This window comes from Diabrotica undecimpunctata, chromosome 10, assembly GCF_040954645.1.
Source record: "Diabrotica undecimpunctata isolate CICGRU chromosome 10, icDiaUnde3, whole genome shotgun sequence".
Taxonomy (NCBI): domain Eukaryota; kingdom Metazoa; phylum Arthropoda; class Insecta; order Coleoptera; family Chrysomelidae; genus Diabrotica; species Diabrotica undecimpunctata.
This window is the reverse complement of record NC_092812.1, coordinates 29,180,036-29,204,032: the sequence shown is the minus strand read 5'-3', so window position 1 is coordinate 29,204,032 and position 23,997 is coordinate 29,180,036.

The following is a 23,997-nucleotide window of genomic DNA, read 5'->3' as shown; positions in this document are numbered from 1 at the left end:
GAAGGTATATACGAGCCGCGTGATGCCGAGGTGGACTCACGCGCTAGGTCGTCAGAAAATGCTGTGTAGCCCAATAGGGGCTTCTCGAACTCATTTAAAATAGACAAGGATATTTCGAGTCCGTCCAGATGGTCTAGAAATCATACTTGGCCTGTGCTGCTGTGACGTCAACGAGCACTTACATGGCCCATAATATTAAAAGTAACAATTGCGGAATTATATATTTTGAGGCATAGTATTGCATTTGCATTTGAGGCATAGTTTGCTTTATTATCAAAAAACAAAACATAAAAAAACAGCCAAGGCAATAGAATTTTTTACAGTCATCACATATCAATGAGGTGTTGGTTGCTTTCCTCTGTGTTGCTTGCCTTCCCTCCTCTTCTACCATTTTTGCATAACACGTTGTACATGTATATGGTCTTGTGCCTGCACACAAACAACATCGCTGAGTTTGTGACTGTTTTTTATAATGACTGGTGTGACAATAAAATCTCCTAATAGGCCCAGAATGACCTCTTCCTTGAATTTGGTAATCTTCATGCTTTCATTGGCAATGATTTGATGCGCGACATAGGCATTTATACGTGCTGTGCCAGTCAAGATCTACATCGATAATTTTCTGTACCATTTTATTCCTTTGGTGGGATTATATTTGCGGTTTACACGTAGCGTATCAATAATATAAGTTTTTCGGTGTAGGAGTTCATGTGAAAGTGTGACAGAACTGTAGTAGTTATCAATCGCAAGTGTTTGTCCGTTGTCAAGCAGTCCATCCATTAGTTTCATCACTACATTAGTTAGTGCTACCTTCAGCATGTTCTTTTCCACAATATAGGTTAAATTCATAGGTATAACCACCTTTCAGATGAAGCTTGGATAATTTTATCTCAAATTTGTGCTTCTTGTTGGCAATATAGTGCTTGAATTTTAGTCGCCATTGAAAAGGCACTAAAGTTTCCTCAATGGACACGTTTTCCTTTGGAACGATGGCATTTTTCACAATAACTGGAAGCGATTTCTTGACATTACTTTTTTCATATTATTCACATAAAGTTTATTCTTTGACCAGTACGAATGAAAAGATGGAAAATGACATACAGTAAAACCTCCGTTAACCGAAATAATTGGGGGGGAGGCCGTTTCGGATAACAAGAACTTTGGTTAAAAATAACATTTTTATAATATTCTTGATCAAAGTATTGGTATTAAAAAATACTATGAGTTGATTTCGTAATGTTTTCTAATAAGTAAATCCAAAAGAAAGTAATAAAATTAAGGAAAATGAACAAGTTTAACATGCTTTTTTAAAGAAATCTGCTATTTTTTTTTGCGTTTTCGTTTGACAACAATGTTTCTCTCTCCCTCCATCGTTAATTTGCAGAACGTCATGAGTTTGCCTCATTCGATTGTTCGACGAAACGTAAAGCAAACTGAAAAGGACAAAACTTTATGTAATGACAACAAAAATTAAGAATCTAATCGTGTCCCTAACTAATTAGGCCTACTGTATAAAATTCTTTCCTCTAAAGCATTGAAAATCTCGTCTGTTGCCTCTTGGGTCGTCATCTTCGTCATCTGATATGCTCAGGTTGTCTTGATAAAGAACCATATCAATGATGTCCTGGTCGATGAATTCACGTTCTGAGTCATCAGCTGCTAACCAGTCACGTATCTCTTCTTAGTTAATTTCGTCATGTCCCGGCAAATTTTTAATGAAAGGTTTAATTTCTTCTGTTGTTTTCTTACCATTTTCTTTTTCAGGATCGTCAATCAGAATCTTATCAAAAAGTTTGTTCCAGCATTTTTCCAAAGTTGAGGATTTGATCTTGGCCCACGACGCAGCTCACCAATAAAAATGTTTTATTGTTAAAGATGGTGGCAAAAATCTGACAATTGTCACCATTTTGTAGATTTTGAGGGTGAGGGCGCATTGTCAACAAGCAACAATGCTTTGATGAGAAGGTTTTTTGATTTTAAAAAGGATTTTACACTTGAGACGAATTCATTTTCAAACCATTCTAAAAATAAAGTGGTCGACATCTATGAACTTTTTTGGCTTCTATACCTTAAAATGCCTTTTCGGAAATATCTTTTAGAGCTCTTGGTTTTTGTGATTTCCCAACACACATAGACATCAATTGGTGAGTGAAATTAACGGAATTGTTTACGTTTCGCGACAAACATTTACTTTTTATTGACGAAATTATTGAAACTGTCAGCCGTTTCGGTTAAACGATGTTTCGGTTAAAAAGGTTTCGGTTAAGGGAGGTTTTACTGTATTCCCATCCATATAACTATACCTAGGAATCGTTTTATTTCGGCGACGTCATTGTTGCGCCACGCGGTAACACTTTTTTTCTGATTTCTTTCCTGACACTGCAGGGCATAACGATTTGTTTCTTCGACCTAAATATTAGAAACAAATCAAAAACAGTTGAACAAAATAAATTAAATATCTACCATCATGGATAAAATACCATCGTCTGCAAAATATTCGTAGAATTGAAAGGGCGATATGTTGTAGAAGTTTTGGTATAATTGTGTATGAAAACCTGCAGAATTATAGTCCTCAAATGTAAATTTTTGTAAAGTTTCGCTGTTGACCGGCCTCCAGATAATAGCTTCATTCATTGCATTGGATACTATTGGTTCTTCTAAAATTTCCTATTCGGAGACTTCAGAATGTTGGGCAATGACAGATTCTATACCAGCATCAAAAGTTCTCCGAAATTCGTAATTCTTTTTCTTTACTGATGAACGCCGATACATCTTGTCCCAACAGTTTCGTATTTACGGCCACACGTGTTCTTTTTTTATTCTGTTCTGGAGTACTCGATTCATTTTCACTATCATTAGAATCAGTTTGTTGGTACTCATCCGATTCTTTATCTGACAGAATTTCTTGCTAATATTTTTCAAGTTTTTGTTGCTCTTTCTCGTACGACTACATTGTACCGCTCTAATCTAAGTACTGACAAGAAAAACGCAATGTGTTTCGTTTTTATTAGTTCATTCATCTCTTTTCTTTGAACTTTGATCATTCTCCATATTTCTTTTTTTGTTCCGTAGAAGTCGTGTTCCATCTATTTTGAGAAGCTCTGCCAGTATTCCCTTTTTATTTGCCTAACTAAGCTATTCGTTTCATCTCTGATTCGTTTATAGTGGATATAAATAAACAATGTTGAATATTTTTTCGACCAAAAACTCTCCTGGAAAAAACATACAGAAGAACTTAAAAAATCATGCCAAGCAGGACTAAATTTTATGAAAACTATTTCTAGCAAAAACTGGGGAGCAGATCAAAATACACTATTACATGTATATAAATCTTTAGTTAAATCCAAACTCGACTAAGGTGCGATAGTTTATTTATCAAGCAAAGTATCAGTATTGAAAACCTTAGAAACTGTTCAAAGCATAGCTTTACGAATAGCTACAGGTGCGTTTCGAACGACACCAGTTGAAAGTTTACAATATTCTTTACAGGAGAACCACCCCTAAGTTTACGATGCAAATACCTTTCTCTCTCATATGCTTCTAAAATAGCTAGTAATAAAGAACACCCTACTTATACCAATACGTTCACAGATCGATTTTAAGACACTTTCTCTACAAAAAGACTAGATCCACCATTTTACGAAAGAGTTAGAAGAAACCTTTATGACCTACATCTTGAATTTCCTGAAATTCTCCCAACAAAATTCGTAACTTCTCCACCTTGGTTAATACCAATTCCCAAGATTAATACTAACCTTAGTATATATAAAAAACGTGATACTAGTATAATAGACCTGATCAAGCAATCATTCTTAATAGAAATGAAAACTTATAAAAATCACTATAAGATATACACTGACGCATCCAAATCTTCAGACGGTGTTGGTGCAGTCATCCTCACATCCAATACATCCTTACAATTTAAATTTAATTTCATTACTTCCTCATACACTGCAGAGTTGTTTGCAATATTACAACCACTTATCCACATAAAAGAGTCGAAACAGTTCCCGTGTTTCATAATAACCGATTCACTAAGCTCACTTCACACTATCAAACGTTTATATACCAATAATCCAATTGCCTCACATATCAAATCAGAAGTAGAGATTCTAAATAATAATAAGATCACTGTTGACTTCATGTTTGTTTCATCACATTCAGGTATATAAAAAAATGAAGAAGCAGATGAACTAGCCCGCTTAGCATCCTTCAGACTCCATTCTTATTAATGAGGTTTTTTCAGATGACTTCAAGTCAGAAATAAAATATAAAGTGTTAAGTGCGTGGCAAAATAAGTGGAGTGCATCACAAAATAAACTCAAGGAAATCAAACAATTAGTGAAACCGTGGCTCCAACCTACAGCGAATAGACACGACCAAGTGAGAATAACACGTTTGCGACTAGGACACAGTAACTTTACACATAAACACCTCTTTACGCGAACTGTGGCGCCAATGTGTGAAAATTGTCAAGTAACACTCTCCGTGAAGCATATACTAACTCAGTGCAAAACAAATGAAGCATCAAGAAAGAAGCACACTATCCCAAATAATATAAAGGAAGCCCTAGGAAAAAACATGAACACTAAAAACACAATAAGTTATCTTAAAGACTCAGGACTGTATCAATTATTGTAATTATTTCTAACTTTACCTGTATTATATTTTTTAGGTCGTCAATAACCCTTGTGTTGAATATTAGAAAGTTATTTTTTACCCTGGTGTAGAGATGAAAACAAAATAATCAAAAATAGCAGTAAAATGTGTCCCCCTTTAATCAAAACTTGACCTGGCGCTGAGTTTTTTTCAAAAATGTAGTAGTTCCTGCTAATGCCTCTGTTTTGTTTTCGTCCGGTCACACTGTATAGTAAAAATCAAATTTGATGTTTAAAAACAAGTTTATATGCTTTTAACAACATGGTAGCAGCAAATAAACATATATGTTACATTTCCGTTAATATCGAACTTAGTTGTGGCTATTAATAAAAATTTATAACAAATTTAATAGGATATTTTATTTAAATTGCCATGACATCAGTACTTCGCAGCTAATCCGATTAAAGCAGAAGTTATGGGAACAAAAACCAGTAATTTAAGTGGCTATGTGTAAGTTAACAGTTAAATTTGTAGTTGCATATATAAATGTTCAAGATATCAGCAGTAGAATTATTTACGATGGCGTAATTTTTTTTAATTGTTTAAAAATATTCTGAACTTGCCAATTAAATATATGAACTTTACATATAAAAGGCAGATATCAAGCACAGTTTTTTATTAAATCTTGCTTATGTACTTTCGCTTTCAGAGCATCTTCAGAGGCATCTGAAATAAGCCAAGAAACGTTTTTTCAATTGAGGGAAAATTGGTCAACTTCGAAAAAACTCGAAGTTGATATTTGATAAAAAATTTTAAATAACGTTTTAGACTTATTTCTTCAAAAATGTTGGCTATGCAGCACGTCAATGAATGTTATACACATTAATTACATTTACACAAAAACTAACACTAGACAAGAGACAAATGGTTTAAAATTGTTTTTCCTGGTTTTAACGGAAATGTTAAAGTGACATATGACATAGGACAACTATGTTGGCAGTCGCTGTTATAGTGATCTACACATTTCAAAAAATTATATGATAAACTGAATATTGACCAGTAGTCCAACTGACCACTAATATAGGAAAATCCAACTGATGCAATATGAAATTTATGTAGTGGACATAGGATGTGAATGTAAGAAATAGACTAAACAATCTGTTAGAGAGTAGTTGGTTGACTACACTAAAAGGTCTACCAAGCACTATTAATACTATAGAAAAGAAGAAATTGAAATATGAAACTAAAATACTTCGACTTAAAAATCAAAGTTGAAAAAAATTGTGCAAACTAAAGGTTATTTCACTGCTTCAGTCAAATTTACAGTCAATGGGAAAACGATAAAATTGAAAACGCCAAAGCATTACTCAAGGTCAACTGACCACCGGTGGAAGATGTTAAAATATACAACTGCGAATGGTATATCTAAATTATGAAAATATATGAAGAGTGTAATTTACGCCAACTCTAAATCAATTGATCACGAACAGCTTGTTCTTCTTGTTCTACCACTTCTGGTATGCAAGCATTAGTGCAATAAAGTACGCAGCATTTAATTTACTGGCTTCTGCAAAAAATTTTGGATCCGATTTGAAAAGACATCCATTTCTAGAATCTAAGATTTTAAAATTGTCGTTCACATCAAAAATTCTTTACAGTTATGTATTTCTTTCTATAGCTCCATTCTATAGGTCCATTTTACTTTCTAAATTATTAGCTGTAATTCTCTCCTCACGATCTGTGGTAGTTAATATTATTTTAGACAGTGTTTTTAAAATTTTTATCTAGTTCTGCTTTACATCAAGCACAGTTTACAATCTGGATGACCACCTAGTCACTGATAACGTTTTTAGAGTAAGCGATTTTGGTTTTTGGCGGAACAATGGACCATAACTCATATGATATGATAACTTCAATGTCCATCGAAAGTGGAAGGAAATAGCTGGAAAGTTCAGAAAACGCAACAGCGGAAACATAACAGATGATGAAGGCAATCTTGCCATAACCAAATAAGTTAAAAAGAAAGTATGGGAAGAATACTTGGAGAAACTTTTCCACGGCCTTAGAACAATACAAGAACCCACCATTAAAGATAATTCAGGGCCTGAAATACTACCAGAAGAAATAATGGCAGCCGTTAGACAAATGAAGAATAGAAAGGCACCGGGACTTGATGAAATAACTGAAATATCTATTGAAATATACAAGGCAAGAACAATACTAGTAGAGTAGCTCAAATCGGAGTTGCCCAAAAAACCAGGAGCAAAAGTTTGTGAAGATTGTAGCAGCAAAATAATTTACCGGAAATGCGAGGAACAAATTGCGCCCCATCAGTTTGGATTTCTCTTCGCCTGTTCCATAAGTAGCCCAAAATTCTTTGCAATTGCGGCGGCTTGCTTTAAAAACCCAACTCGGTATAGAAGACCAATTAACGCCTTTATTTCCACAGTATTTGTAGGTCTGGCTTCATTTGGATCTGCATAATTGTTTCTTAGTTTAGAAATAAATATATTTGTGTTCTGTACAATGGTTTCGAGAATAATATCATCAATAAAACATTTCTTACACTCTAACGGATCAACTGCTTGACGAGCATATCCTTTTGAATCTGGTAAGTATGAAATTAAATTAGAACTTCTTGTTGTTGTTTGCTTGTTCTTGCCCATGTTTTCTTCAGGATACCCCATCTTTTGCATAATAAAAGAGCCGCGGGTTTTCCGTATTTGTTTTAAAATATTTTGAGGTTGTAGGTTCCTCCCACAATGCTTCCTCCAATTCTGTTTGCAATTATTCCTCCCATTATTCTTCTGTGTCTGTATTGCGGTCACTTTCTCCACACCAGTCTGATTCTGACTCGCTTTCCAAATCAATATTTTTTTTATTCTACTTCATCATAGAGCTGTTGTAATCTGCTGTAAAGCTGTTGTAGGTTATACTTCACAACAAAAGATAGGAAAATAAATTTACTTGTCGAACTCACAAAAGTTACTCGAAAAGTCGCGTAGGGTCTGACAGGCCAAAAGTGCAAATAACTAGCGAACTATACACTAATGCAAACCCCGTTGTTCACTGTTGTTCGACATGTGGACAGAAAGGTACTGACGAACGCAGTGCACTCTGACATAAAATAAGCAGTGAGGCATTAGAAATAAATTGTCACTGGTCTCACAGGCCCCACCCGACTACTTAGGAGCTAACATCATGGATTTTTATATTCTAGCTTAAGAATTTAACAATTAATTTACCGTTTATAAAGAGAGTAAGTGTCCTAGTTATGTTGGTTTTCAAGATATGTACACAATTTATCGATGTTTTTAAACACATTAGTAATAAACTACATATTAGTTTAGTTTGGACTTAATACTTTATTGAAATTAACGTTTAGAGAAATTTTATTTCAGGAATTTCTTATTGCCAATAGGTACATTAACAAAAAGTAAAAAAATATTAGGTAGAAGTTTAAAATATACTGAATAAAAGAAAAGTAATCTTAATATTTTTATAAAAATCAAAAAATGATCTGTCCAATTGTCAGTAAAAGAGAAGAACGTCCCACATGTGGGTAAATTCATATATTCTGCTGCAAATAATGTGCCATAAACCACAAAATATTCTGAAAATGTATGTAACATTTTGAGTGTAGCGCAAGCGTTTTTTTAGTCTAAATGGTTTTTTATGCACATTGAAGTGTTACCTGCAGAATGTGGCGTCACCAACGTTTCAACCCTCTAGGGAGACTGAGGCGATGTCAGAACAATTAGAAGTTGCGGCAGAAAGCCCTAGGTTCCGCTATTTATTATTTCCTATAGGGTTGTTCAAAGCGTTAATTGTAAACTTTTTAAAGAGAACATTTATCAGGAATTTTAATTAACGTATTTTAAATTTTTGGCTAGTTATGTTTTTATTTATAATGGCCTTTTTAATTAAATAGTAGAGAGCACTATAAATTCATTAAAAAATTAAAATTTATTTTTAAATACAAATTCCACCTCTAAAGCAAATTCTTCACATAATTAAATGTTGGTATTATACAAACAACTGAATAAAAGAGAGGTCAAAAATACGGAACAATTAGTTATAATCAAAGATCGATCATAAAACAAAAAAAGGAATCCATTATTCTTCGGAATAATGGATAATCCAGCTATTCCAAATAGCTGACACAAAATAAGAATAATATCTTACCCTGAAGAACGAGTTGCAACAAGCCATTATATCTGCTCATGTCTCATAATATGGCTCAGATATTGCAATTTGCGCTCTATGGACGAATAAGCTCATCAAATTCTTAAGATGCACTTGTAACACCACACCTCGAAGGCTTCTAGCTTTCTCAAAGAAGTTTTAAAAAGCGTCTAAACCTCTACTCTATATAATTTTTTGTCATTTAATAAGAACTAGTAGCACGTTGGGATGTAATGGAATAGTAATGCGCAACCTCACCTGCTCGTATAATCTAGATCATGGCCATCTGGTGCATCCTGCTAGATAACCAACGAGGTTCTGACGTCCGAGTATTTGCCGTTTAAGCAATCCACCAGACGGAAGAAACCAAGAAACTAGTCAACGGCATCAGAATGCAGAAGGCAACGAGAAACCACTGCATTAAAGGTCCTTGATAACATCTCTGGTAAAGCCACCATGGCAATTACAACTAAAGTGGAAACAGCTACTAATCATGGAATACGGAAGCCATATTTCGGCAGGGGAGGTGATCCACCTCTCGACCACAGGGCCTCCCAGGTCGTAATCCAGAGAAACCCCTATCACAGAACTTAAAAAATGTCTCTAAAAACTTTAAAGTTGATTATTAATATATGTATTAACAATGCAACAATTATGGCATAAGTATCAATACCAAAAAAACCAAGTATATGGTCTTCAGTAACAACATGACACGACCAGCATATATTAGTATAAACGGCATTCAAATTGAAAAAGTATTAAGATACTTGGGGGGGGGACTTCAATAAACGAAACTGGAGACCAAAACAATGAAATAAAAAGACGTATCGAAATTGCCAGGGCCACTTTCATAAAGATGAGGAAATTCTTCTGCAACAGAGATATAAGCATCCCTCTACGATTAAGAATGCTAAGGAACTACTTATTTAACACGCTATTATACGGTGTAGAGGCCTGGATTCTCAAATAGAACAACACCAAAAATTTTGAAGATAAGTTGGGTTGAAAGAGTCACAAACTTTGAAGTAATGCGAAGGATAGGACAAGACGCAGAATTTTTGTCAACGATCAAACGAAGAAATCTCGAATATTTGGGTCACCTGATGAGAGGACATAAATACGCATTACTTCAAAATATATAACAAGAAAAAATAGAAGGAAAAAGGAATCCAGGCCATAGAAGAATGTCATGGTTGCGTAATTTGAGAGAGTGGTTTGGCTGTACCACTAATGAACTCTTTAGGTCAGCTGTAAACAAGGTCATGATAGCCTTGATGATTTACAATCTCCGATAGGAGTGACACAAGAAGAAGAAGATTATTATGGGTGACTTAAATGCGAAAATTGATAAAGGGAATAGCGGTGAATTCATTGGTGATTTTGGTCTGGAGAAGAGAAATGAAGGGGGAGAAAGAATAAACTATTTGTAGAGGAAGAAGAATTTGTAATACTAAATACGTTCTTTAAACTACCACCAAGACGATTGTATGCTTAGTTCTCTTCGCAATATCAACCACAACACATTATAAGCAATCAAATTGATTACATAATGGTGAACAAGAGATTACGTAATGCATGCCTATCAGTTAAACGTTACCCCTGTACCTACTGACATATTGTAAGATCATGTTTCTGTTATTGGTAAATTTAGGTTTGGTTTAAAATACTACAACTCTGTGATGAAGGCATATTTATTAACGGAGCACTTCTGAATAATCTTATATACGCAGATGACACAATACTCCTTGTGCACAGCAGAGAAGGACTACAGATCTTGGTTGATCGTATTACCAATACTGCCAAAGCTATGGAATGGCACCGAATACAAATAAAACAAAAATCATGGTGGTAAGCAAGAACAAGATTGAGGAAGACAGTGTTTATGCTAAAGGAAAACTTTTAGGCAGGGTGCACAGATATCAGTACTTAGGTTGCGAACTAAATGAAGAATGGTATAGAAGTACGGAAATAAAACGGCGTATTGAGATAGCTAGAAAGGCTTTTAATAAGATGAAGGCAATATTATGCAATGGAAAACTCAACATCGAAATTAGAACTAGAGTATTGAGATGCTACGTGTTCTCTGTCCTGTTGTATGGAGTTGAGGCCTGGACAATTACAGAGGCGATAGAGAAAAAACTCATTTATGACTGGCATTTATGGTAATTCCATTTTACTTAATTAAGTACATAGTTTTGGTTAAGCTTAGTTGCAAAGGTGATAGGGAGACCTTCCAAATGAGGTGTCACGTGAACTTGGTTTGTATTTAGAATAATCGTTGATTACATCGTTACGTCAACACTTATGACAACACAATATAGCAATTGATGGTCATTCAAAAATTAAAATTGACGTGTTTTAAGATTTTTCTGTTTCTTAATATCTGTTTCTGAAATAATGAATTTATTCCATACTTTTGCATCATACTGTTGTCATCGAATGCCATAGTCTGTGGACTGATACGCATTTCGATGCGCATCGCCCCGCCTCGAATTTTCCCATTGGCTCTTGACCTGGAAATCCCTATTTATCGCTCGAACAGCGCATATAAATATTGGCGATTTTTAGGTCAGCCAGGTGAGTCCCTCACGGGCTCTCCGAGAGCTTAGTGCTCTCGGGGCTCTGCTTCCTGCATTTATTTTCCATACTTTGTGGCTGAGAATTGTTTCAACTTAACTTGGTGTTTTATTTCGACGAAGAAATTGTCATGTAAGAAATATCTTGTTTTTTTCAAGGCAAGACACCGAAGATAAATATTTTCCAAATCCATAACCCGAAAATGGACTTAAGTAGAGGAGCTCTCGACAGTATATTCAAAGCCCTCTACAGAGCACCCGGAGACAACAGAAGGTGGTTAGACCCTTATTTGTTTCCCCGAGGTGACATGACGCCCGACAACGTGGTTAAAATCCAAACCCACGACCTAGCTCGAATTCACAGAAGGCAACACACCATTGACTTCAACATGGGTTGAAGTCACGAGAAGAATGGGGAGAACCACGTAGTGTTAGAAAGCAATACTCTAACACTCCGACATCGAGGACTTCTGCAGACCTGATGCCTTCGACGTGCAGACACCTTTGACAAGCCAGGCTTATTCGAAGTTAGAAGCCCCAGATGCCGATGGAAGTCCCGGAGTAGACCCAGTCATTGCCCCCTACCGAAAGTGGTTGGACGACCACGTAGGCTTCGGCACACTGGTACCCTACGAAACCCCGTTGGATATGGCAGATGGGATCCGGACGACCGAGAAGAAGACGAACCCGTTGGGGGAGTTGGCACGCCGACCGAGGATGGACCTGTAGGAGCTTGAGATGCCGTCATCACCACTGATCTCCCCCTGTAAGTAGTGCAGTGTTGTATGAATTTCTTTTTGAACATTTTACTTGTATTTTTATGCATATTTTTATGTGTTTTTTCACATTTGTATTTTATAATCAATAAAATATTTTTCTCAGCCGCATAGTCTCCAGAGGAGGGGGGATGTCATCGAATGCCATAGTCTGTGGACTAGTACGCATTTCGATGCGCATCGCCCCACCTCGAATTTTCCCATTGGCTCTTGACCTGAAAATCCCTATTTATCGCTCGAACAGCGCATATAAATATTGTCGATTTTCAGGTCAGCCAGGTGAGTCCCTCACGGGCTCTCCGAGAGCTTAGTGCTCTCGGGGCTCTGCTTCCTGCATTTATTTTCCGTACTCTGTTGCTGAGAATTGTTTCAACTTAACTTGGTATTTTATTTCGACGAAGAAATTGTCATGTAAGAAATATCTTGCCTTTTTCAAGGCAAGACACCGAAGATAAATATTTTCCAAGTCCATAACCTGAAAATGGACTTAAGTAGAGGAGCTCTCGAGAGTATATTCTAAGCCCTCTACAGAGCACCCGGAGACAACAGAAGGTGGTTAGACCCTCATTTGTTCCCCCGAGGTGACACTGTAACTGTATGAGTATATAGTCAAGCGGCCAAAGGGTCTCTTAGATACTCTAACGTGACTTAGTGTGGACATACCTAGAAGAACTCTCTTTGTTTTGTTTCATATTTTAATATTCATATTGTGATTGGTTTTAATTCTGCTCGTGATGATCACATCGTTTACTTACTTAACATGTTACTTAATTTAATTTATAAACGTATCTTTTTTTTTATAATTTTTAATAATATTTTTCTTATAATTGACTTTTCTTGAATAATGAATATCCAAAACTAATTTTTAAATTACTTTAGTAACAATATAATTAATGTAATAAATTTGCTGATATTTGAAATTTCTAGACGAATCTAACAATCTTTTCAAGTATAAATTAAAAGCTCTTTAAATAAGTTTGTCAAGATGGATCTATATACTCTTAAAAACTCCTTTAATATTACCCTGTACACAGACTGGCTGGCGTATGCAAATTTTTCGGCTATTTAATATAGTGGGTTGGAAATCATTGACGAAATTGGTTTTTCACCCTTTTTCTATTCAATTTGCGATTGGAAACTAGTTATTTTAGGCATCACGTATATATCCTTAATGGTAATGGTAAACTCTAGTTTTAGGCGATACTTTAGTTGAAAACTTTTTGAGTTTATTCGTGCCGACTGGGGAAACTTGTATTGATTTTGATCCAGTTGTCCAGTATTCTAATTTCGAATTTTTTGTAATGTGAAGTCGGGACTTCTCTTTGTTTATATAAAAAATATCAAGTATTTTTTTTAATTAGTTTAGTTTGAGTGCTTGCCTGCTATTTAAAGATTCGCTTTTTATAGGGTTGTTTATATAGAATTTATTACACTTCGTTGGAAAAATATTAATAGCACAGAGCTGATAATCCCAAGACGATTTTTTTTTCACCAGGTGATTTTTTGATTTTCACGACCAATTTTTTGTAAAACTGTTGCTTTTTTACCAACGGAATGTATTACTACACACATGCAAGTTGTCTTTACATTTTTTATCTCTTTTTACTTTACTTGTGAGATGCCATATTTTCAATCGGCATTCTCCTTTTATTTTAAAGAACTGTTGTTCTTCTAAGAGCAGCTTTGTTCTTCACAGCTATGGACTGATGCTGTTTTGTAAACAAAAAACGAAACGTTTCTGGAATATATAGAATAGTTAACACTCTTAGCTTTTTTTTCCTCTTATCTGACTGATATATTGAAGAGTTTCATTGTGAAAATGATATCATTCCATACCATCGATATATTCTTTGATGTCTTCTTCAGGGCTTCCGAGATCTTGGTCTCCCGAGCCCCCAAACACTACTCCACTAATCACTAAACAATGCATTACTGCTACTGGGAACAGAAGACGGTTTATTTTTACCATCGATGGTGACGTGATTTGGGTGGAGGTTAGCGTGGGGGTTGTGGCTCCACGCCAACCCTTGTGTAGAAAATTCAATGTTTTTTATGAATGTATGATAAATTAAGTCACGTCTCGGGCTTTGGACCCACCTTACCCGACCGGATCAGGATAAAAGTGAAAAATTTTAAGATATCCAGTTTTTTTTACAAATATCGCAGTATAGTTGTCAGTATAAAAAAATACTAGCATATTAAAATAGAAATAAATATCCTTAATAATGCGTAACATCATATGAAAACATTTAAAGTATGTTAATCTAAAAATAGTTAAATAGTTTTACATCGCACAATAATACAGTCAGTTACATCCTACTCAAGAACTTTACCCGAGTACATCTCCCGATTCAAGGAGAAAATCCGCTTTCCTAGAAATTTTAATGGAAAGCACTAAGAATACTAAATTTCTAATGGAGTTCCGTCTTAGCCACAATCATAATTTCCATACATCGAAATTTGACGCTTTTCCAAGATTTGACGTACACTCAAGAAAGTCTGAAATAACCCAGGGCATAATTAAAATTTACTTCGTAGATGGATATAATAATCCAGAACAAAAGTTGCACTAAATGCGATAAATAATCCGGCAATGCAGTAGTCAAAAGTTTTAATTCCTTCCATTAGTTAATCAGAAAACTCTTATTTACAGCTAATTAACAAATTTAATTAATGTTATTAGTATTTTTTGAATGTTCTTAATTATTAAAGTATTTTTGCGGTATTTTACTGTATTGCAAATAAAACAATAATTTTTCAAATAAACGATTCTCCTTCTTAGCTTTCAAATAATTATATTTGGAAGCCCTTAACTGAACTCGTCTGTCCTTTCTTTTAATGCATTCATTCCAACTTTTTGTGTTTGTAGTGGTTTATTCTCTCATTTAGGTTATACTTGGTATTATTATTTACTTTTCTCATTTAGACAATTTAATTAAAAATTGACTAGAAAATTTGACGATAAAAGACCCTTAACCGAATTAGAATTGGAAATGGAGGCCACAAAAATATTGATGGGTGAATTAGATGATAGTAGCCTACAAGCAAATGACGAAACTTCTAGTAATTCAGAAAGTGAAGACAGAGTGCAAAATTTTTTTGGCCCGTCTGAATCGGAGTACGAGCCTAAATTTTTTGGTGATGAAAGCAGCAATTTTGAGTGTAGCAGTCCTAAAACGGAAAAAAGAAAGCCTTATAACCACTCTACTTCTGTTTCTATGACTAGCACTTCATATAGTTCAGTATGAGATTTCTTCTGTGGAAACCGATATTCAACAAGACCATTTATTTCAGCAAATAATAACTCAGCCTTATCAAAACGAAAAAGGTAATGAAGAAGTGTGTTTTCAACAAGTTGAAGAGCGAGAAACGGAAAACATTTTGGACCAATCTGAACCGCATGCTTCCAATCTGACTACGAGTCTCAAAGACAAAAATGGTCGTAGCCGGTGTACTGTATTTAATCTTCGAAAACGTAGCTACTACAAAAAGGAATATTTTGTATATTGTTTAAGGACCATCTGGATAGGTAAAAGATGCTAATTCACCATTAGATGTATTTTAGTGTTTAATAAACGATTCTACGTTAGAAAAAGTTCTGTTACATACCAATACTCAAATCAGCCTAAAGTCTAGAAGTTTTAAAATTTTTATACATACTAGTTCTCTCGTAACAAGGGATGAATTAAATGCTCTTGGACTACTTATATTTTCTGGAGCACAAAAAAAACCTTCATAGTAGAGGGATGTTTGATTCCAAAATGTCTGGCTCCGGTTACAGAGCAACAATGAGCTGCGAAATATTTGGTTTTCTTTTACATAATCTTGAGTTTGATAATAAAACCACAAGAACTAAAAAAAATATAGATAGGTTTGCAACTATTCGGGAAATATGGGAGGAATTTATTATAAATTGTAAAGACTCCTATTGACCATGTAACTATTGAAGAGCAGTTATTAGCTTTTAGGGACCGGTGCTCTTTTAGGATGTATATTTTGAATAAGCCGGCTAAGTACGGAATTAAAATTGTGATGACTTGCGACGTGGGTACCAAGTACATGTTGAACGCAGATCCTTACCTCGGCAAACATACGCACACAAATGGAGAAACTCTAAGAGAATACTATGTTAAAATGTTAAGAGAAACCATTGTTTTAGAAACGTCACAATAGACAATTGGTTCACCTTAGTGAACCTTGCGGATACTCTTTGGAAGCCTCTTTACAACCTCACAATTATTGGTACTTTGCGGCAAAATAAACGAGAGATACTCCCTGAAATGATTAACCGTAAAAACAGAGAAATCGGAAATTCAAGATTTTGCTTTGACCGAGAGAAGACGTTAGTGTCGTATAAATCCAAAAAGAATAAAACCGTTCTAGTTGTATCGACAATGCACGAAGGATCAGTTGTTTGTCCAAATACTAAAAAACCAGAAATAATATTGCAATCATCATCATTCAATCTTTGCTTATCCACTGCTGGACATGGATCTCCCTCATAATTCTCCAATCCTGTGCCTCTTGCATCCAATTCCTATGACAACGTTTTAGATCGTTAGTCCAACGTGTTGGTGGACGACCTCTGTGGTAGGCATCATCTCTTGGTCTCCATTCCAGTATCCGCTTTGTCCATCTATTATCTGTCATTCGAGCCACGTGACCTGCCCAGTTCCATTTCAGTGTTGCTACTCTCTCTACTGCATCAGCCACTCCTGTTCTTTGTCGTAGCTGGCGATTTGGGATCTTGTCTCGTAGTGAAACGCCCAACATAGCATGCTCCATCGCCCTTTGACACACACGGATCTTTTGAACTGTTCTCCTTGTCATGGTCAACGTTTCCGCACCGTAAGTTAACACTGGCAAAACACACTGATTAAACGTTTTTCTTTTAAGGCGTATTGGTATATCAGACGATTTGAAAATGTGGTTCAGCTTGCCGAAGGCTGCCCAAGTCAGTCTTATACGACGGAGAAGCTCAACGGTTTGGTTATATTTTCCTATGCGAATCTCATGACCTAGCTATTTATAGGCCATTACCTGGTCTATGGATCTTGTTCTTACGCATATATCTTCGCTGCCTACAAGATTTGTCATCATCTGGGTTTTAGATATATTTATTTTTAATCCCCCTTCTAGCGAGGAAAGGTAGAGCTGATTTAAAAGTTCTTTGGCCTCATCTATCCTATCAGCTATTAGTAGATAGCCAGGCTAAGCTTTTCTCCGTTGATGTTTATGCCCTTGTCGGTCAGTTTTGCCCTTTTACATATATATTCCAAAAGCGTAGTGAACAGTTTCGGCGATATGGTGTCCCCCTGGCGTACTCCACGTTGTATATTGCAATATTGCAATATATCCAAACAAAGGGTGGTGTGGACACTTTGACCAAATGTGTGGCCTACGAAGTTGTTCCCAAAAATTTCGAAGATGGCCGCTTTGTATATTCTATGGTGTGATCAACATAGCGTGTATAAACTTTTGGATTAAATGTATTCATAATTTATCAAGAAATAATCAGAAAGCAATCACGAGAAAGGCTTTTATGTTAAATCTACATTAACAACTCACAAGATTATGGATTGAAAAGCTTTTTGCGATGCAGACTTTGCAAGGCTCAGTGAAGCATCTGATTAGCGATTTAATTCAAATTCCTTTGAAAGTTGCTGACCTCAATCAACCTTCTAACAAACGTACTACATGCTACATCTGTCCCTCCAAGAAAAGAAGAATGACGTCAGTTCATTGCAATCACTGCAAACGAGTATTTTGCGCAGAACACCGTGCTCTTTGTTGCGTTACCTGTGACATAGATCAATAAATTTTGATTTTTTTTGTATATTTTAGGCATATAAATGTTCCTTTGTTCATTTAAAAAATTAGTTAAAAATTATCTTAATTTTTTGTTTTACTTTTTTGGAATTGGAAAAAAATCGTAAATATTACGATTGGTGAGTGTCTACGGAAGTGTAAATTAAGGTTAGTGTTCTAGATAAAAAAAAATGATATGTTTGCTTTATCTCGTAATTATTAATCAATCTGTAGAGTTCGGCATATTTTTCAAGCCTGGAGAATATCATGGCCTATATTTTTTTTAAATAACTTTATTCTGCACTATAATAGAATAATTATCCACCAATGTCGCACTAAAAACTCACCTTGTATATACATATATATATATATATATATATATATATATATATATATATATATATATATATATATATATATATATATATATATATATATATATATATATATATATATATATATATATATATATATATATATATATATATATATATATATATTTAATAGATTAACCAAGATTATTTTAGTCTGTTACTGTACAATTATTCAGTCGAATGTTCGAGTTAATCTTAGTCCTATTCGTGCAGTAGCTGCGAACACTACCTTTAATAAGTGTTAGAATCCGTAATGCTTTATGCCCGGATATTACTGCGTCTCTGTGTGTTCGTCCTCTTTCTGATTGGATCCATTACTGTATATCATTATATACAAGGGATGATAAATTTACCTTCTACACCTCCCTAATTGATTTAGTACGTCTAATGAGCTCTGTAATGCGATTCTGAGGAAGAGGGGTAATGTAGTGAATTTCTCAACGAAAAATTTGTTAATCGATTTCGGAACAGATACAAATTGAGAATATAAGCGATCTAGCATAGTTAAATAATTATCTAATCAAATTATCCTGAACAATGAACCCAGATATACCCATATTTTTTTAACTTTAACGTTAATAATAAAAGTTTGCACAGAATGTTGTAAAACAAAAAGTCATTTCACAAATCGTAATTCTTTTTCTTCCTCTTTATAAGCAATTCTGCTTGTTTATTGGCAGATTAATACTGCCCTATTAAAAAAGAACCCCGTATCTAGACTATAGCGAGTTTTGAGAAAAACGCGATTTAATATTTTTGTTTAATCCCTTGTGTTTTTAGTACAATAATAACACAAAATCATTTAGGGTAGAGTGTGTAGTATCGTAGTTAACTTTTTTCAAAAAAAAAAAATTACAAAATTATCATATGGACATTCGTTATGCGACATACGGGCTAACAAAGCAAATAATTAAGTCAAGTTTACTTAGCTAAAACCACGTATTATCCAGTAATTATTATAAAATTTATATAACTGCCTCGAAAGCCAAACATTTAAATATTTTAATAATATTTTTTATAAACATGTGTTGAGTAAAACATAAGTATTTACGAAAAACGTTTATTTAAACATACAAAATGAAAATTATTATTAATCGGAAGTTGGCAATTCTTTCCAAAATTGATGGTGGTTCGCCGGTATAATTTGACCTAAGTTTTTTAATATTTGTTCTTTTCTCTTCTTAGCCATGATACAAGGATACAAGATATGATATTGCCACGCACTAGACTCGTACATCTCGCGCATGACGTCACCTTGTGCTAGATTTTTAAAATGTATCCATGCTTGCGGATGAAACGAACTGTTGATATTTTTAATATAATTTAGTAGATGTTTTATTTACTACGTGAATTTAAGCTTAAGTATTTAAACTAGTATATTTTAGAAAATAACACTTTTCCCATGAGAGTGAAGTTTGATATAGGGAGCCATGGCCGAATGCCACAAATTGCAAACTGTGGAATGTAATTTTAACACAATATATATATATATATATATATATATATATATATATATATACATATATATATATATATATATATATATATATATATATATATATATATACATATATATATAGGTAGAAGGTATCAGCTTAGCTCGCAACAAAGAAAAAAATATGTTTTTTACTTAAAAACTTACTTTTACTGGTTACTTTCCATCTTATACACATATGTGTATAAGATGGAAAGTAACCCTATATCTGACATCTGACTATTGGTCGTCTTCAGTACGGTGCGGTTAAGTTAAAAAAGGATCATATTAACTATATCACTAAATTAGGGAAAATATCACTATATTAATAATATTAATATGCTCCTTTTCATACGACCAATAGTGAAAAATACATATATACGGTTGCCTACATCGTATGTACTTATTTTATTATATATTTTTTTCCTTTGTTGCGAGCTATGCCGACACCTTCTACTTTTATTTTTCTGTTGACTCGAATTAACCTTTTTTTGTTATATATATATATATATATATATATATATATATATATATATATATATATATATATATATATATATATATATATATATATATATATATATATATTGATCAATAGGTCGGTAGGTTCTGGGTAAAATTAAAGATTGAATTTATTTCTTAAACATCTTTAATGTACAATTTTTGCCATTTTTCTTTTTCTAGACAAAGTAGAATTATGCAAATATTTATTTAATTGTCTAATTCGAAAAAACATGCTGGATCTAAAAAATAAAATTTTTGTTTGATTAGAGCACAACACTGAAAAACTATCATCTAATAATTTTTTTAAATATTGTTTAGAAACAAATAAATTATCTTTATTTGCAGAATTAAAAATTTTCTCCAGTTTTTCAAGATATTCCATTATTCGAGAAGTAGGTTTTGAAAGACCACCTTCACTTAAATGAGAAATCCAGGTGAACTCATTTGAACTAGATAAAGTTACAGATGAATCTATATCCTTCAGCTTGTGACATATATAACCTCTTGGTGTATACCTCAGCAATTCATGTTTTAAATTACTTTTATAATCACTGTCAATAAAGTGCTTAGAGCAAAAACAAGCAAATTTAATGTTAAAACTATCCTGGCGTTTATACAAATGTTTCCAAATAGCTTGCATTTCCTTGTCTTTTGGATAGCTATAAAATGCTGTACCAGGTACAAAACTCTTGCACATATTGTCAACGGCACAACCATACACTGCACACTTCATATTGCGAAAAATTTAAAGCCTTTAACACTCTCAAAATATTATTTTACTAAATGTTGGCTATGAACCGTAAATGTACAGAAATATCAAAACACAATAAGGCAAAATTTAGCACAAGCTGACGTCACATAAGCCACGCCTACATGCGCGGTATCTTATCTGTTTGTATTTGTATCATGTTCTTAGCAATCCCAAAAGGTTTCGTCACAGGTGTGGGGTCCTTTATCCCAGATTTTAACACTCTGGCCTGCAAAAAGTCTATCTCTATCAACTCCTCGCTTCGTCAATCTTAACGTGTAAAATTTTGCTCTATCTCTTCACAATTACTTTAAAAATTTGTGATAAGGTAAATACATGACTCTGTTTTCTTTAATTTTGACAATGATGATAAGTCTTTCCAGATAAGAAAATCGGAAACCCCCATTTCTTTCACCACCACACGATTCAAATTACACGTTTTAACGGCCTCGACGAAATTATGATAATCATAAACTTTCTTCTTTTTCTTTAACGATAGTTCCACTTGGTGGTGGAAACTATTAGCGTTGTTGCTCTATTCCTTAGAAAAAACCTCGCATATCGTTTTATCCTACGTTAAAAACCCGTATCTGCTGAGCATATACCAGGTTCTTACTACGAAGCGTTAAATGCCAGGTTTATACTAAGCATAATAGTCATTTTTGGCGTTAACGGGGAACTATTTTCTTTCATAAAATATTTAGAAATGTAAAATACGGGTTTTTCCCTATGTGGATATGTTATATAAATCATAATGATTCATATGGTGCAAATATCCCAATTTTTCAAATTTTGGAGATACGGGTTCTTTCTTAATAGGGCAGAATACCTCTATGGCAGAAGATTTTCTTCTGCAATCCAATGTGTTTACCACGCATATTGGCTCCATTATCGTAACCCTGTCTACGCAAATTATTAATATTTATATTTAATTCATTCAGTTTATTTTCTATAAATTCAAATAGACCTTGTCCAGTTACAGAAGAAAAACCCAAGAAGTATTCAAATATCTGAACTGGTGTTGAAGTTGAAACACATCTTACTACAATTGTTATTTGTTCTACGTGCGTTATATCTGGGGTACAATCTAATATGACAAAAAAATATTTAGATTCTCGAATTTGTTTTAGGATAACGTCCTGAACAGAGTTTGCCAATAAAACAATCAATTCATTTTGATGTTGCCATCCTGAATAATGTGGTATATTTGTACTCTTGGATTCCACACGATGAAGATGCTCTGATAATACAGCGTCAAACTTAGAAATCATTTCAACTAACTGCAAATAATTTCCATTATTTGGTTCAAATAACTTATTGGATGATCCTAAAAGCTAAACATTGTTTAGATAAAAATTTTACAACTAATAATAATCAACAACAGCGCCTCAATGTTTTTTCTCCAGTTCATATAATTTTTGATGAGCAGAATCAACTGTTAATCCTTTTTTTAATGCTGTAGATAGTTTAAACAGTTTTTAAAAATATTTTATATGAGCTGCATCGGATTCATGTCTTTTTAAAATAATAGCTAAATATTGCCAATAACTTAACCCATTAATTCCACTAAGTAATTGTCGGCTGCTTTCATCACCACAAAACAGTTTACAAGGTGCACAAAAAACACTATTTAGTGATAATGACTAAAGTAACCACGGGCGATGAATTTGGTCTTAATTAGGTAATGTGCGATAATAATAAAGTTTCTGAAAATTTCCTATTATTTGTATCTCTGGGGAAGTTAATTTTTGTAATTTGCTGAGGAAAATTTTCAACAACAAATTGAACTTCACTTGGATTCATATTTGCAGTCCATTTTCCGGGATCATCTGAAACCAAGTATATGCTGGAGCTTCCTACACTGCAATCCAGATTAACTGGAACATTAATTGTTCTGTCTTGGTTGGTGGTTTCAGGTTCAGGCGTTTCAGCATCAGCACTCACACTATCGCTATAATTGTCATCAAATCCTCCGTCTCTATCCGCAGGAATATTCAATTGTTTGGTACTTTTTTCTATGGTTTGGACTTCGCTTGAAGTTGAAGGTCCTAAATTTATATCCGAGTCTTCTATATTTTCATGTATGTTTATCATCAAAAATGATTCCAGTGCACCGCTAAGTTTTTTTTTCTCCTCAGTTTTTGCCTCTTTTATTTTTCTATATTGAAAGCCTGAAAGTCGTTTTCTTTTTCTTTCGGACATTTTAAAATTATCACTTAAGAACGAAGCCGAGCGAATTTAACAAAATAAATTCAAAAACATTTCAAATAAGTTGTCCAAATAATGTTTCTCCAAATAATAAGTAGCCGTAACGCGTACACGAATAAAATTGCTCTGATCTCGACGTTACTTCGAAATACAGTACCTATTGTGCAAAAGAAACGGGTACACTACTATATTTTGCAAACAAAATCGTTTATCAAAAGCGTGTATAAATTCATCAAATTCTCAACTAAGACTGAACATAAGACATAATAACCCATCTATAAACATAATCCTAGGAACAATATTATAACAGAAACTTTACAACCACTTGCCTAAATTCTTGTAAAATATCTACGTGTGAAATCCCAAATAACTGAAGTCCGAAAGCCGCCAGCCGCTTTGAATTAAAAAGTATTCCCGAAACTGCTTTATGAATGTACTTGTAAAAGGGCGGCAGTTCATACATTAAATAATATTTTTTTTAGATTAGGATGAAAAAAAGAAGTATACATGATAAATGAAACGCATTTCAGTATTATCACGTACTGAATAATTATTATTGTTTGGAATATTAGAGTTCACAGAATTATCTGAATCATTACTATTTAATTATTTGAATTTATTTTTATTTTAAAAAAGTATTATCATCAGTGGACTGCTTTTGGCCGCCCCTATTGTTGGCCGCCCGTATGCGATGCACACTCCTTCATTCTGCTTACGTGGTTATTTCATTTTTTTTCTATTTAGT